The sequence below is a fragment of the Polypterus senegalus genome, chromosome 5 (genome assembly GCF_016835505.1).
Source record: "Polypterus senegalus isolate Bchr_013 chromosome 5, ASM1683550v1, whole genome shotgun sequence".
Taxonomy (NCBI): Eukaryota; Metazoa; Chordata; class Cladistia; order Polypteriformes; family Polypteridae; genus Polypterus; species Polypterus senegalus.
The window spans coordinates 155,944,080-155,957,180 of NC_053158.1; the positions used below are offsets into that span (position 1 = coordinate 155,944,080).

Genomic DNA, 13,101 nt, shown 5'->3' on the forward strand with positions numbered 1-13,101 from the left:
TGTGTGCAACCACCCATTTCTGACAATCAGCTGGCTAGTGGTCTCGGTTTGAACCTAAAATTCAGTGCAAACAAGTTTTAAGGGAAAATTTTTATAGAATGGTCAAACAAGCAACGGTCAAAATCTTAAATTGTGAATACCGGAGCATTTAAGACAAAGTCTAATAAAAAATTACTGTCAAAATGAAAGCAAAGTTCAAGGTCTGTACATGTTTTTTCTTTTTAAGTTTGTAGTTTTATTTTTTGAGATTGTCTTTATTAGATAGATTTCAGACACCAGGTAAGAGCTACATATCTAGAAACTGTTAAAGAATTGCCAGATGTGTCCTTTTTATGTATCTTCTTTTTCTTTGTCCTTTAGATATTATTTTGTAAATTATGTTTGTTTTCAATCTGTTGATATTTTATTATTTCTTAGTGAGTACTGACTTGTTTATTTTGTATTGTATTTGTGAATTGCCTACTTATCAGTTCTTATGTTTCTTGTCCTCTTCATGTTGAGCCTAAGTTGATGGGGCACTCAGGTTCTGCAGCTGTGGGTCCGTTCCCAGGTCTATATAAGCCTGAGAAAACCGCGTTTGCTTTCAATCAAGTTTGCTTGGATTTCTTGTCTTCATATTTTTGGATTATTGTAAGTACCTATTTTAGATATTCTAGTTCTTGTATTTCTGCTCTCCTTAATGCTTTGAATACGAGGTACAAGGGAACTCATGTGTCATTGAGCCACTATAGTATAATAGGTTAAAAAGCTGCTGATGCTTTTGAAAGTAGATTTGTTGCAAGAGGGATATTTTGATGATAACAATAATCGAGATAATGACAAAGAATGAGATGATGTGGATATTGGCTCTTTAGGCGTTTCTTCATCACAAGACACCTGACTTGTCACGACTGTCAGGACAGCACTACATGGACTTTTTGCCACCCACTGAGCGCTAACAATCACTTACTACAAAACGTGCGGTGTGCAATTAGCGTAGGTAGCGCAAAGAAACATGCGTTTGTAATACTGCATTCTGCGGAATGCCATGATTCAGGGGCTGTCATTCAAATGCACACCTTTAGTCATTTGCTGGTAAAAATAAAGTAATTAATAGTTTCTTAACATTTTGTATTGGATATATTTACATTTTCAGAGCGTTGAAGAGTTACTGTTGATAGTAAAACCATTGATTTTTAAAACATTAATTTATATTTTTAACAAGTTTTGATAGAGTTTATTATTTATTATATATGCATAAACCTACAGGGTGGTCCAGATATAATTATGCAGATCCAGATCGTCTGGATGAGTTTGATTTATGCAGGGACGATTCCAGTTTGGTGCAAAGACGATTCTTCATGTCGTCAGTTCGCACACTTCTCGATGGTCCGGGATTTTTCGGGTGATTTTCTATGTAATAAACTTAATAAGTTATAGCGTAATGAAAATTGCATAATTAGATCTGGACCACCCTATATACTTGCAGCAACCTGGCAACAAATGGCTCAGCAGTCAATGTGTTAAGGACTAGATTTCAGACTTTGGAATCTTTTCTATTTGGATTTGGATTTTTTATTTTTGAATTTTGGTTGTTTGAGGTAACATTATTTTTTCATTTTTTAAAAGTAAACCTTTTGTTTCTTGGGCAAGGGGCTTTAATGAGTACCCCTCTCCTTTTCTCAGCCTTGGCTTTATTTTAGTTTTTGCAGGCCATAAAGCCTGTTTCTCACCAGACTTATTTTGTATCTAGGGTTCATTTCAGTTTTTGTACTGAAGCCCTTTTTCAGTTTTATGAGCCACGTAGATTGTAGTAGCAATGGAAAGCAATGCTACAAACAATATTGCCCGACCAATACAACTAGGCCGACAAAATGGGAGTGCCTACATAAAAATGAAAACAAAATGATGCCATGAGGATGTCACCAACTCAACATGAAAATTAATCAAACTCAAAAACAATTCAGTTTGTATAAAAATGATGTCAAATGAATCCTAAAATATCCCTGATTTCATACCAAAATCAAAACATGACTAAATCTGTTAAAGGATATGTTTGGTATTTTTCAAGTCTAAGTTATTTACTGTATATACTCAAGTATAAGTCAGGTCTTGAAACCATAAAATCAGACCCCGACTTACACGCCCATTCAAAAATGCGACATATTTCTTTTTTTACATTTTCTTGCCTACTCCAATCTCGCACCAGTTTCTCAGACATGTCAAATTTTGCTGCAGCAGCGCAGTTACCAATTTCTTTCGCCACTTCAATGACTTTTAATTTCAAACTAGCTTCATATTTTCTTCTGATCAAACGCTCCATCGTAGATAAGAGATGCTCTTATGATAAAGGTGAATGAGGGTGTGAGATACCAAAAACACACAAGAGTGCAATTGTCACTTCGGAATAGTTCGGGTATTACCGTGTGGTCACGTAGGCTCAATACATAGAAAAAAAGGCAGTGTGCTCCATGGTTACTTTCTCAGGTGGGCATTAGCATATCATAATCTCTTGAATCAATAGGGCGAGTTTTCCACATTCAACTTATATGACCGATATTATAAAATACTGTAAACTATACGGTAAAATCAAGCCCCGACTTATCCGCGGGAGAACATAAATGCGAGTATATACGATATACAAAATCATGGTATATAATAATTTGCCACGTAAGACTGTGATCTAAAGTAAAGTGTTTTTTTTATAAATTTTTAAAAATACATTGTCTTCTCTTACAATGGGAATTAAGGGTACATGGGTCCATAAGACAGTGAAAAAGCCTTAAAACTTACCAAATATGACCACATTGAAAAAGCAAAGGTTTTGCTTCAAGAAAACATGCCTTGTGCATTTATAAGGCAAAATAATGATTGCATCACAGATTCTTAGAACTTTTTCTCTTGTGATAAGAATACATTTCCTGTTCACTTGTCTGCTCATAGCCTCTGTCATGGGTGGAGTTACGACAACCCCAAGAAGCCCCCAGTGCCAAGCTATATTCTGTTTAGACTTCTGCTTTTGCTTCTGCAGTAGTTATGTTCTGCCGTGGCTTCTACAAACAGATAGGTGTTTGCTCAGGTAATATAATAGCAAATTGCTGCTGCTAAAGTGGCGCAAGTTTTTATCTGTGTTCGCCTTGCAATGTACTGGCACCCTGTCCAAGAAAGTGTTGAGAGCCCGGCACCACAACCTTCTGATTGGTAATATTATAGTGATGATAAAAATTAATTAAATTAATTTTTTGAAACTTCTGAGTACTGTTTTAGTTGAAATAGTTGCATTCTTAGATAATATGTTGAAAGATATGTATGTGTGAATAAATACCCATCACAACCCTCTACAAGCATGTGCTAAAGCAGGGTTTGCTAATCACATACTGTACATGTAAAAATGGCTACTGTCCAGATTTTGTAACATATAATGTTATCCTTCTATTTATATTAGACTCTGCTTAATTTGCTTTAGTATAGACTGAAGATCCCTGAAACAATAGCAACATCAGACAAAGGTCAGGAATCATCACTGGTCCAAATAATGTTAGCTTCTCTTCATAAAAAAATAAGAAAAATCTACCAATGGCATAACATTCAGGTGTGTTTAGAAACGTAGTTAACTATTTTGAAAGCTGGAACATTTTTAAACTCTCTAACTTTCAAAGACACAGTTATTACATTTTGTTTATTAGATATTTTTATAACAGTGAGTTATATTTAAAGATAACAATAATAGAAAATAATTATATAAAGTATGTTAGTAAGGCACATAAAATACTTGTTTTCAATGGAAACAGAGCCCAAATAGGCTTATGAGTCAAAGTCAAGTGATGCAAAAAGTGCATCAGCTGATATGCTATTTTTTGTTGCTGGTTGTGCAGAGTTTATGGCTAATTGGGGTTCAAAACATTTCAGAAAGAAGATTTAAAATCTCTGTTGAAGTCTCTGTTGAAGACAGAGATTATTTTTTTTCAATCCAGACAATTCAGTGAAATTAAAATGATGCTTGGAAGTGTGTTGGCTTAGATAAAAATGAGAGCTGGTGTTTCTGATTTGTCAGCTGGGGTTTTTGGGTACTTGACCCCCATCTTCAAGTTAACTTGTGTAGTAAAGTACTTGCAGACTACTATGTCACCATCTCCGGTTCTCATAATGTAACTGGACCACAGTCTCGTTGATTGCTAAAATAGGGGAATACTTAAAATAATTATAAAAGTTCCACTTACGCCAACCTTTGTTTGAATTCGGGTAATTATTCAGGGAATGTGAGAGTGATTAATGGGTCACTTGTTACAGATTTACAAAATAAATACTGTACTGCTCAAAAAAGTATCTTTTGTTTTTTACTGCACAGATATCTTAAAAATAATTTCTTTATTGATTGTTAAACAACTAATCAAGACACAATTCTGTCACATGGCACAAATAAAGTTTGACTTCCTACAATCCAAGACAGAAGAAGGGAACACAATAAAAATGAAAATGCAGTACTGTAGTGAGATTCCCACATTAAATAAAAAATTGCAAAATGAATGATGCTAAAGTGCATTTTGAGCCAAGAGAGAAGCTCCTGCAGATTTACTATGCATTTTAGAAAACAATAGAGGCAAGCTCTAGCAGATTTCCTATCATTAGCACTAATTAGTGGCAAGCCAGTTAACATTTCAACAGCAAAATGACATAATTAAATCCACTTGACTCCACTGTTCCTGTAAAAGAAATTATATTTTCAGCAAAAATAAATTTTATTCTTGAATGCAGAGTCCTGGGTCTAACTCCTGTCCCAGATATAGTTTGTCTCCTTTGTTTGAATGTCTGAATATTCCCCTCATAAAAAAACAGAATAACTGTTATTTCCTTATCAGTATATTTTATTGCCTGTTTACAGATCTTAATGCACTTCATTTTCAAAGTAAAATATGTCATATTATAGTTTATTGTTGCAAAAACGTTAAATTATATTGTTGTCCTGACTTCTACCTGTGATTATTACACAATGTTTAATTAAGGTCACTCATGACAATGATAGTCCCAAATAAATGCACTTTATTGTTACAAAGCTACCTATTGGCACTGCTCTCAGTACTAGGGAGACTATAACATGATCAAAATGTTACAGTTCTATCACTGCAGCTTTCTATTCAAACTCAAATATTTTCAAAAGCATGTGGTTCATCTGCCCTCCGAAACAGTCTCATATTTATATTATTATGAAAATAGCCATCCTTGTGCATTTTTTGTTCTTGCCTGTCCTTTTAAAATAACATGAATCCATTAAAATTAGATTTATGCTCATTTTTAAGATTCAGCCAGGTTTCTGTTACTGCTATAATAATGTTATATTTATGTGCAGTTATACACAAGCTCAGCAATTTTATTTTTAACACTTCTGGCGATAAAAAGAGTAATTTATGGACTATTACTCTCTCTTTGTGTTTGCTTTTCCTCGGTTACTTAATATTTTCAACATTATGTTACTAGATGATTGGCATGGCGTTAGAGAGGTAAGCACTGCTGCTTTATAGCTCTGAGTGATAAGGATAAAAACCCCAGATCAGTCTGTGTGGAGTTGGCAAATTCCCTCTGTGTCTTTGTTAAATTTTAAAAGGGTAGTTCGATCTTCCTCTCCCATCATAAAGATGTGAGTAATAAGTTTGCTGGCCCAATGTGGATGTTTCTGCAAGTGCCCTGTGATAGGCAGCCATCCAGAGTTGGTTACTGTCTTGTATTAATTTCATTCTGCCATTGAAAAAATGGCAGTACAGCACTTTGTTTGGTGAAGGGACCAGGAGAAAGTCAAAAATATGGATGAAAGTCGGAACCAAAAATCTATCCTATCTGTTGTCAACCTAAAAAACTAATTTAAATTGCAATCATAATTATGAAGGAGATATTTTATTAATCCTAAAGACTATTGAATTGAAATTGAAATATACACTAAATGTTTTGAGGGATATTTGCAAATTCAAACAATTTGAATGTCACTGCTACTTTATTCTGTTATATGTTTGACCTCAAAAGCCACTCGCTTGCATTGTCTGAGTCTAACAATGTGGAGGTAATCATCAGCAAATGCCCCAAACCTGGCAGCACTCACTGGAAGAAAAACAGCATCCAGAAATATGAAAACGATTATTAACTCTTAGAAATATTGTTGGAAAACAAAAGTATCCTTAAGTGTTTTCGACTTGAGATACCTATTTTGTACATTAATAGTATTTCCTTGTTTGAATTCCTAAACCTGGCATACCTTGTATCATAAACGTCTTGCCTCCAGTTCTTTAATTTAAAGAGCACCCCGCTAACCTGCTTGTAAAACACTATCCTTCGACCTCCTGTAACCAGGTTTAGTCTGCTCCAAAAAGGACCCTCAAAATCATATAAATGTTTGAATCATATCTTCATGCATGACAGAGGACACACGCTTACACTTCTGATGTCAAACTACAATGAGTCAAGTTGTTCAATTTTGGTTCTTGAAAGGCGCCTTATATTAAATTTTGTTCTTGAAAGGCACTATTACCTTTAATGTTCATTTTATATTGGTGGACAAGTTAATACTCAACCTGGAATGATCTGCACTGTATACCTTATTCTAAGAGAAAGGTCTGTAACATATTAATAGTGGCCAGGGGCCTCATGCATAACGCCGTGCGTAGAATTTGCACTATAACATGACGTAAGTACAAAAGCCGAAATGTGCTTATGCACAGAAAAATCCAGATGCAGGAATCTGTGCATACTCCAACTTCCACGTTCTTCCGCTCCATAAATCCTGGTAAGCGTGAAAATTAACGCACGTGTACGCGCCTGTTGTCCCGCCCCAATTCCTCCAAGAATTACGCCTCTTTGAATATGCAAATCAATATAAATAGCCCTTCAGCTCAGCATTCTGTGAAAAGACAATGGGAAGAGCAAGAGGGAAAATTGAAGAACTTCAGCGAAAACCAAAGGAAAAACATACTATTTTTTGATTTAAACAGTGGTATAAACAAAAAAAGGAAGTTGATCGAGTAACATAGCGTGTTGGAGAAACTCGAAAGCTCAAGTTCACAAAGTCGCACAAAGCCAAAATAAAAATGAAGTCGTCAGATATCAAAGTCGCCGTGAAAAGGCCAGTTGTAGTACACCGTATGAGCTTATTAGGGTACAGACAAAAAAATAGGCACACATAATCTCAAAATTTCCATTTTAATCACATAGTTTATTTTGTCATTAAAGTAGAACATCATAAACTTCACCTTAAAATCATTTAATTTACTAGTTTTTCAAATCCCATCGTAACTAAAGTAGCAAGTTAAATGCTTTGTTTTGTATTTTATCTTCAATGTACTCTATGTGTGTGAATCACTACGTGCTTCTGTTCTTTCTCTGACAGGACACAGAATCCATTGCATTTGTGATATTACAGCTCTCTGAATAATTAAAATACTGAGATGTATATGTGATATTTTCATGATGATTGGAATGAAAGCATGTTATTAAACATGAGAACATGATGGCGCAGTGATTGTTCATGTCTCACACAAGATGCTGCTGCGCCATGTGCGAACTTCGATGAAATAATTTATTGTAGCAGTATTATCTCTTTCAAACGTACTAACTTGCAATTCTTGTCCTTACTTTTCTTTTCCCAAATACCCAATCGCCACACAATCAGCTCTGTAATAGATGTTAAGCCATCTGTAAGCTTACAACGATGATTCTTCAAAACTTTTAAGGAACATTGAAATATCTTCATGTATGTGTTTAATTATTCTATCCGTCTATCCTTCCAGTGTCACACCAGCCTCAGCAAATATAAAACGCAAGGCAGGGACAATACGTGAACTTGCTATTGCTGTGGCACCGTGTCCTCATATGTTTAATTATTAACAATACAGATTATTTAAATGAAGTTAAAGTTTTATCTGTATAATATAATCAACATATCTTGCTGCATTTCATCTTAAAAATGATATCGGCATGTAAATTCGCGCTTTATAAAGTGGCGCAGGTTGTGCAATATTATAACTGTAGTGCAAGTTTACAGTGGGGTAATTGTACTTGTAAGTACAAACAGTTCTACACGGAGCAATTGATTGAGTGCGTTTATAGTTTTTGGGATGAAACTGTTTCTGAACCGCAAGGTCTGTACAGGAAAGGCTTTGAAACATTTTGCCATGGCTAAGGCAGCGTGTGCTTGATGCTGTACACTGATAATTCTCTTTCTGATCAGCTGCTGCTGTGATTCCCTACTCAGATACAGTGATATAAATACTCTGAGTGGTTCAGTGAGAGTAATATGGAAAAAGATGATCCGCTGTTGCAACCCTTAAAGGGATTAGCTAAAAGAAGAAAAAGAAGGTGCAGTGAGAGTAACAACGCTAAAGCAGTTATGGTATTTAGAAAACTATGGCTATTCCCTGGACCATTATATTATTACAGGTTAATTACAATCAGATGCATTACACTAATAAACAATATGCGGTTAGTTTCAGTGTATTTATAAAGCCGCGTCAGAAATGTGGTTCTAAGAAATAAAGCATAACCACACAGGAACAGTAGCACTGCTTTGACGCTGGGTGCCGCCAGTCTGCAAAACCGAGCGAGAACTTGCGTACGACAGGGTATGAGCTACCGTGGAAAAGTGCGTGGCTTTACGCCAAGTGTAGGGTTTATACATCTCAATTTGAACATGGAAACGTTCTTACGCAACATTTCTGTGCGTATGCACCGTTTATACATGAGGCCCCAGGTCTGGCTACTTAAGCTTTAACACCTTAGCATGGGCCCGACGCTGCTCTGCTCATGAGTCACACTCCTTTTGGGATGCCTATATATCCTTCAGCTGCAAAATCATTATCCATGAAAAGGGGTACACTTCAAAGAACTTCAACAAAGGCCAAGAACAGCACCAGATGGGCGTCACAGGTGTGGCACTCTGATCCCTGACAGTTACTTTTGAAAAGGCTGCACTAATTCAGAACTCTATCAAAGGCCTGGAGAAACCCTTGCCAGGTAACCTGTTACCTGTTCTCGAAATGTTACCTCTGAAAGAGCCGAACAAACAATGAATCACACAAACAAGTACAGATCACACCTAAAGACATACATATCATTTACAAGACATATGACTCACATCTCGCTATATTGCACTTATCACTCAGGGGAGATTATATTTGTTAAAAAGGCAGTTTCAATGAGACAATACTCAAAGTTTATTTCAAACATTACTTATATTTAGTTGCATAAAAAGCAGGCATCAAATATTAGAAGTCATAAGTAGAAGAAAACAACCTTAACGATACAAATCAACTTTGGTATAGCCACGAAAAAGATGTCCGTGTAAACTAGAGTCCAATCTTCATAATTCAACTTTCTTAACATTTGAATTCCTGAAGCCTGCGAAAAAACTTGGAATCCCGGCTCACCTTAAATCCCTTCTCACCTCTCCATCAGCATCTTTTGTTTTGTAAATGCATCGATCAGCACAAGCAGAAAGCAGCCTGCTGTCCCATCCTCCACCTTGACGGAGCTCAGCTTGGGCAAAAAGCACTCCCAGCTCAAGGCTCCTTATCTGCGTGTGAGGTGAGGTGCCTGGAGTTGTATCTTCTTATATAATATGCTACTGTGGCTGTCCGTTTGTCTGTCCAGGATTTTAAATCACCTGTAGCTCGCAAACTGTTTGAACTATTGACCTGAAATTTGGTACACATATACTATGTGACATCAACTATCCGTTTTTGGGGTGATGACTGAATTCCAAGGTTATTCCTCTTTTTATTTTAATTTTATTTTATTGTAGAATCAACTCTTGGCAGCGGTCAGCAAGGTGGCCATGCGGTGCATGCGTACGAGCACCGTTCTCATCCCTACCACCTTCGCCATCATTTCCCCATATCCTTCATATCTTAAATCATTCATGAAGCAGATTGAAGACTTAAGTGCCAGCTTAACTGAAAAATTAAGGAAAATGTACTAAGTAATTGCAACACAAACACTGACTTAATCAGTTTTAACGCAAAATGATGCAGATGAAAGAAGGGAAGAAGCTGGCTGCTAGGGTGGAGAAAAAAGAGCTGCTCAGGAGCAGCAAGCGCATCAACCACTGAGCAAACGAATGCTAAACGTACAGAGAAAGTGGAGGAAAACTATGAATGCTCAAGTCAAGTGTATTCACTACATGTTATCAACAGTGTGCCATTACTGGTTGGGTAAATAATACAGTATATCTTTATTTGGAATACATGCATTTTATGTGTGTTCCGAGTCTACAAAGATCTGGGTAAGTGTAGGATGAAAGGAAATGAGAGAAATGTGAGAAATGCTGAACACATACCTTTGTCCATGTTATACTAATAATGACATAAAGTGTATAATGTGTGAAGACTTTAGTCCAAATATCAAATAAACCTGTGCGCTTTTATTCAAGAATATAACCAAAGGAAAAAAAAACATTTGATTTACATGTGGCTGTCAAAAAGTTAAAAACTAAAGCTTAAATGTCAATCGACATGGAGTTTACATGTATTCAGAGCAGAGGTAAGAACTGCTGCCTTATGACCCCAACGTCCCGGGTTTTTAGAACGGGGACTCTGCGTTTTGAGTAGTGAGCTGCTATTATTATTATTTCTACAATATAATAAAAACATACATTTGATTTGAGTCTGTAACACATGGTGTAAATTTTGGCTACTTGTAAAAGTTAGCACTTCTTTTTTTATTATTCAGTTTTATTCTCTCTGGGAACGTTCACATGGTACATGAACTTACTTCTCCCTCTCTGAGTTGATGGCATTTATCTCCACTCTTTTCACAAGAGCAGTGCTGTGACTGATGCCTGCTCAGAAATGTTTGTTGTACCGGCAATCAAAGAAACAATGTCCCATGACCGCTATCAGACTGGACTAAGGCAGGACTGTACCAACAGACAGCTTCTTCACAGCTCTTTCGCTGGCTAATAGACTGTTGCACTCTACTTGGAACAACAAAGTAAAATGGGACTTCCACCTGCAACTAAAGTCACTTTAGTATGTGGGCAATTCATCATGCTAGTGTTTAGATCTAACAGCGCCGTTTTGACAGTGCTTTAAGTTTTCTTTGGTTATATTGGTTATAATTGATTAAACCATTATAAGTTGAGTCGGAAAAGGATCTCTCACTCAACATCTCAGAAAAGGAGTGAAAGGTAGCAACGCACAAAATTCACTCAAGCTCCATATGCGCAATACATACAATTATTCAACATAAAATTATATATTGAGCGCATCTGTCTCGTTTAAAACTGTCCAAAATGTTTCCAGGGCAAGATCCAACCTGTGAACGTTGCAATCGAGCTCTAGCCTCACTGGGCCACATGTTTTGGGTGTGCACCAAATTTACATCATTCTGGACCAAAATCTTGAAATACCTTTCAGACAGTTTTGGTGTCACAATCCCTCCTAATCCATTAACAGCTGTGTTTGGTGCATTATTGGCAAGTAGAATTATCTTGCTCAACTGGAAGAATCCTAGCCAACAACTTTTAAGTCAGTGGGTAACTGATGTTATATACAGTACTTTATGAAACTGGAATAAAATCAAATTCTCACTTTGAGGATCTGTACAAAACTTTTTCAAAACCTGGCAGGATCTAATCAATAACATTTTAGAATAAGCATTTTAATTAAGGAAGTGGATTCTCTCCCTTCTTTTTTAACTCTATTTATTTTTATTAATTTATCCATTTACTTATTTTTATTAGCTTAAAGTACTCTGCTGGCCTAGCTCTCTTTCTCATGGGTGGGGGTTGATTTGTTTTGAACCAAGTCTTGTAAAACCACTTATTTGTATGGAATGTTATTTGATTTTAATAAAATCAATAAAATCAAAATAAATAAATAATAAAACCATTATAAGTCTGGTGCCCACACTTGAACGAAGTGTAACTTTCTATGAACATCTGATCGCTGTAGATTGAACTTTCATTAGCTTCAAGACTCCCCAGAACATCTCTAGAACCTTTTACATGGTCCTGGTACCCACAATTACACTTAGTCATCTTTATTTTACTGCTCAATTGTAATGTATGTTACAGATGATATTTTAAGCACTATGTGTTTATATGTTTTTGGTTTAACAGAAGCTAAAAGCAAATAAGAAAGCCATAATGCCAGATAAATCAATCAAATGATGCATCAATCATCATTTCTAAAAATAGTTAAGACACAGCTTTTTAGCCTTTGTATTTCTGTTTATTGTTATTTGTGAACATTTCTTTCTGCATTTTTAGCAACTAAATCAACAGATTTTTCCTTCAGATTCAGGCTGAATCACTGATTGTGACTGTATGATGACAATTTTGATCTTTAAATAAAATATACATCTAAGAATAATTTTTATTGAATGGTGAGGAAGATCAGTACAGAATTTATTCAAAACACAGAAATTCTGGAAAGACACCAGCAGCCAAATTAATAGAAGAAGAGTGGTTTAAATTCAAAATAGCTTCAAAAGAAAACGCCACAGAAATTAGTTTCCTCAAGCTAACCAAAAATTGTCTCTGTAAGCAATTACAAAGCACAATTCCACACACGTGAGGGCTAGAAGGACATGCTGCCTAGTGACACATGGCACAATATCAACCAGATAGAGTCTCTCCTCACTTGAAAAGCATAATGCATACCTGAAAAAACCCAAGTAATGTGACTTGTAATTCAAAAATATAATTACACTTAAATTAAATGGGGGAAAAAAGCATGTGTTCCTGATTTCCAAGATTGACACTGATTCTTCTAAAACTAACATCAAATTTCATTAAAATGAACACCATCACTTCAATAGCTAACAATATTAATAAGAATAAACTTTATATTAGCATTAATGACAATACTATAGTTCTCATTGAGCTCATTTCTGGCTCACAGTACACCAACTGTATATTTAAAAACAAATCAAACATGCAATACTCACTGGCACTATTCATAGTATTTCTTCTTTAGTTCAAAAAAGTGACAACAAAAAATGCAACTTATCACACTTGCCAAACAAACTGAGAATGTGGAGAAGAGGCAGATATGGTGATAGCATCCTTGCTATGGGCTTGCTGGTGACTGCAGGAGTTTGGGTAGTGATGGAGAAGAAAAGGATAAAAAGGAAAAAGGTGCC

At 35.8% G+C, this 13,101-nt stretch overlaps 1 protein-coding gene across 1 annotated transcript in view; it reads right to left on the reverse strand.

The window, feature by feature from the left end:
• The window catches only part of adarb2 (adenosine deaminase RNA specific B2 (inactive)), a 788,873-nt gene that overhangs the window by 234,350 nt on the left and 541,422 nt on the right, over nucleotides 1–13,101 (reverse strand). The window lies entirely within an intron of this gene.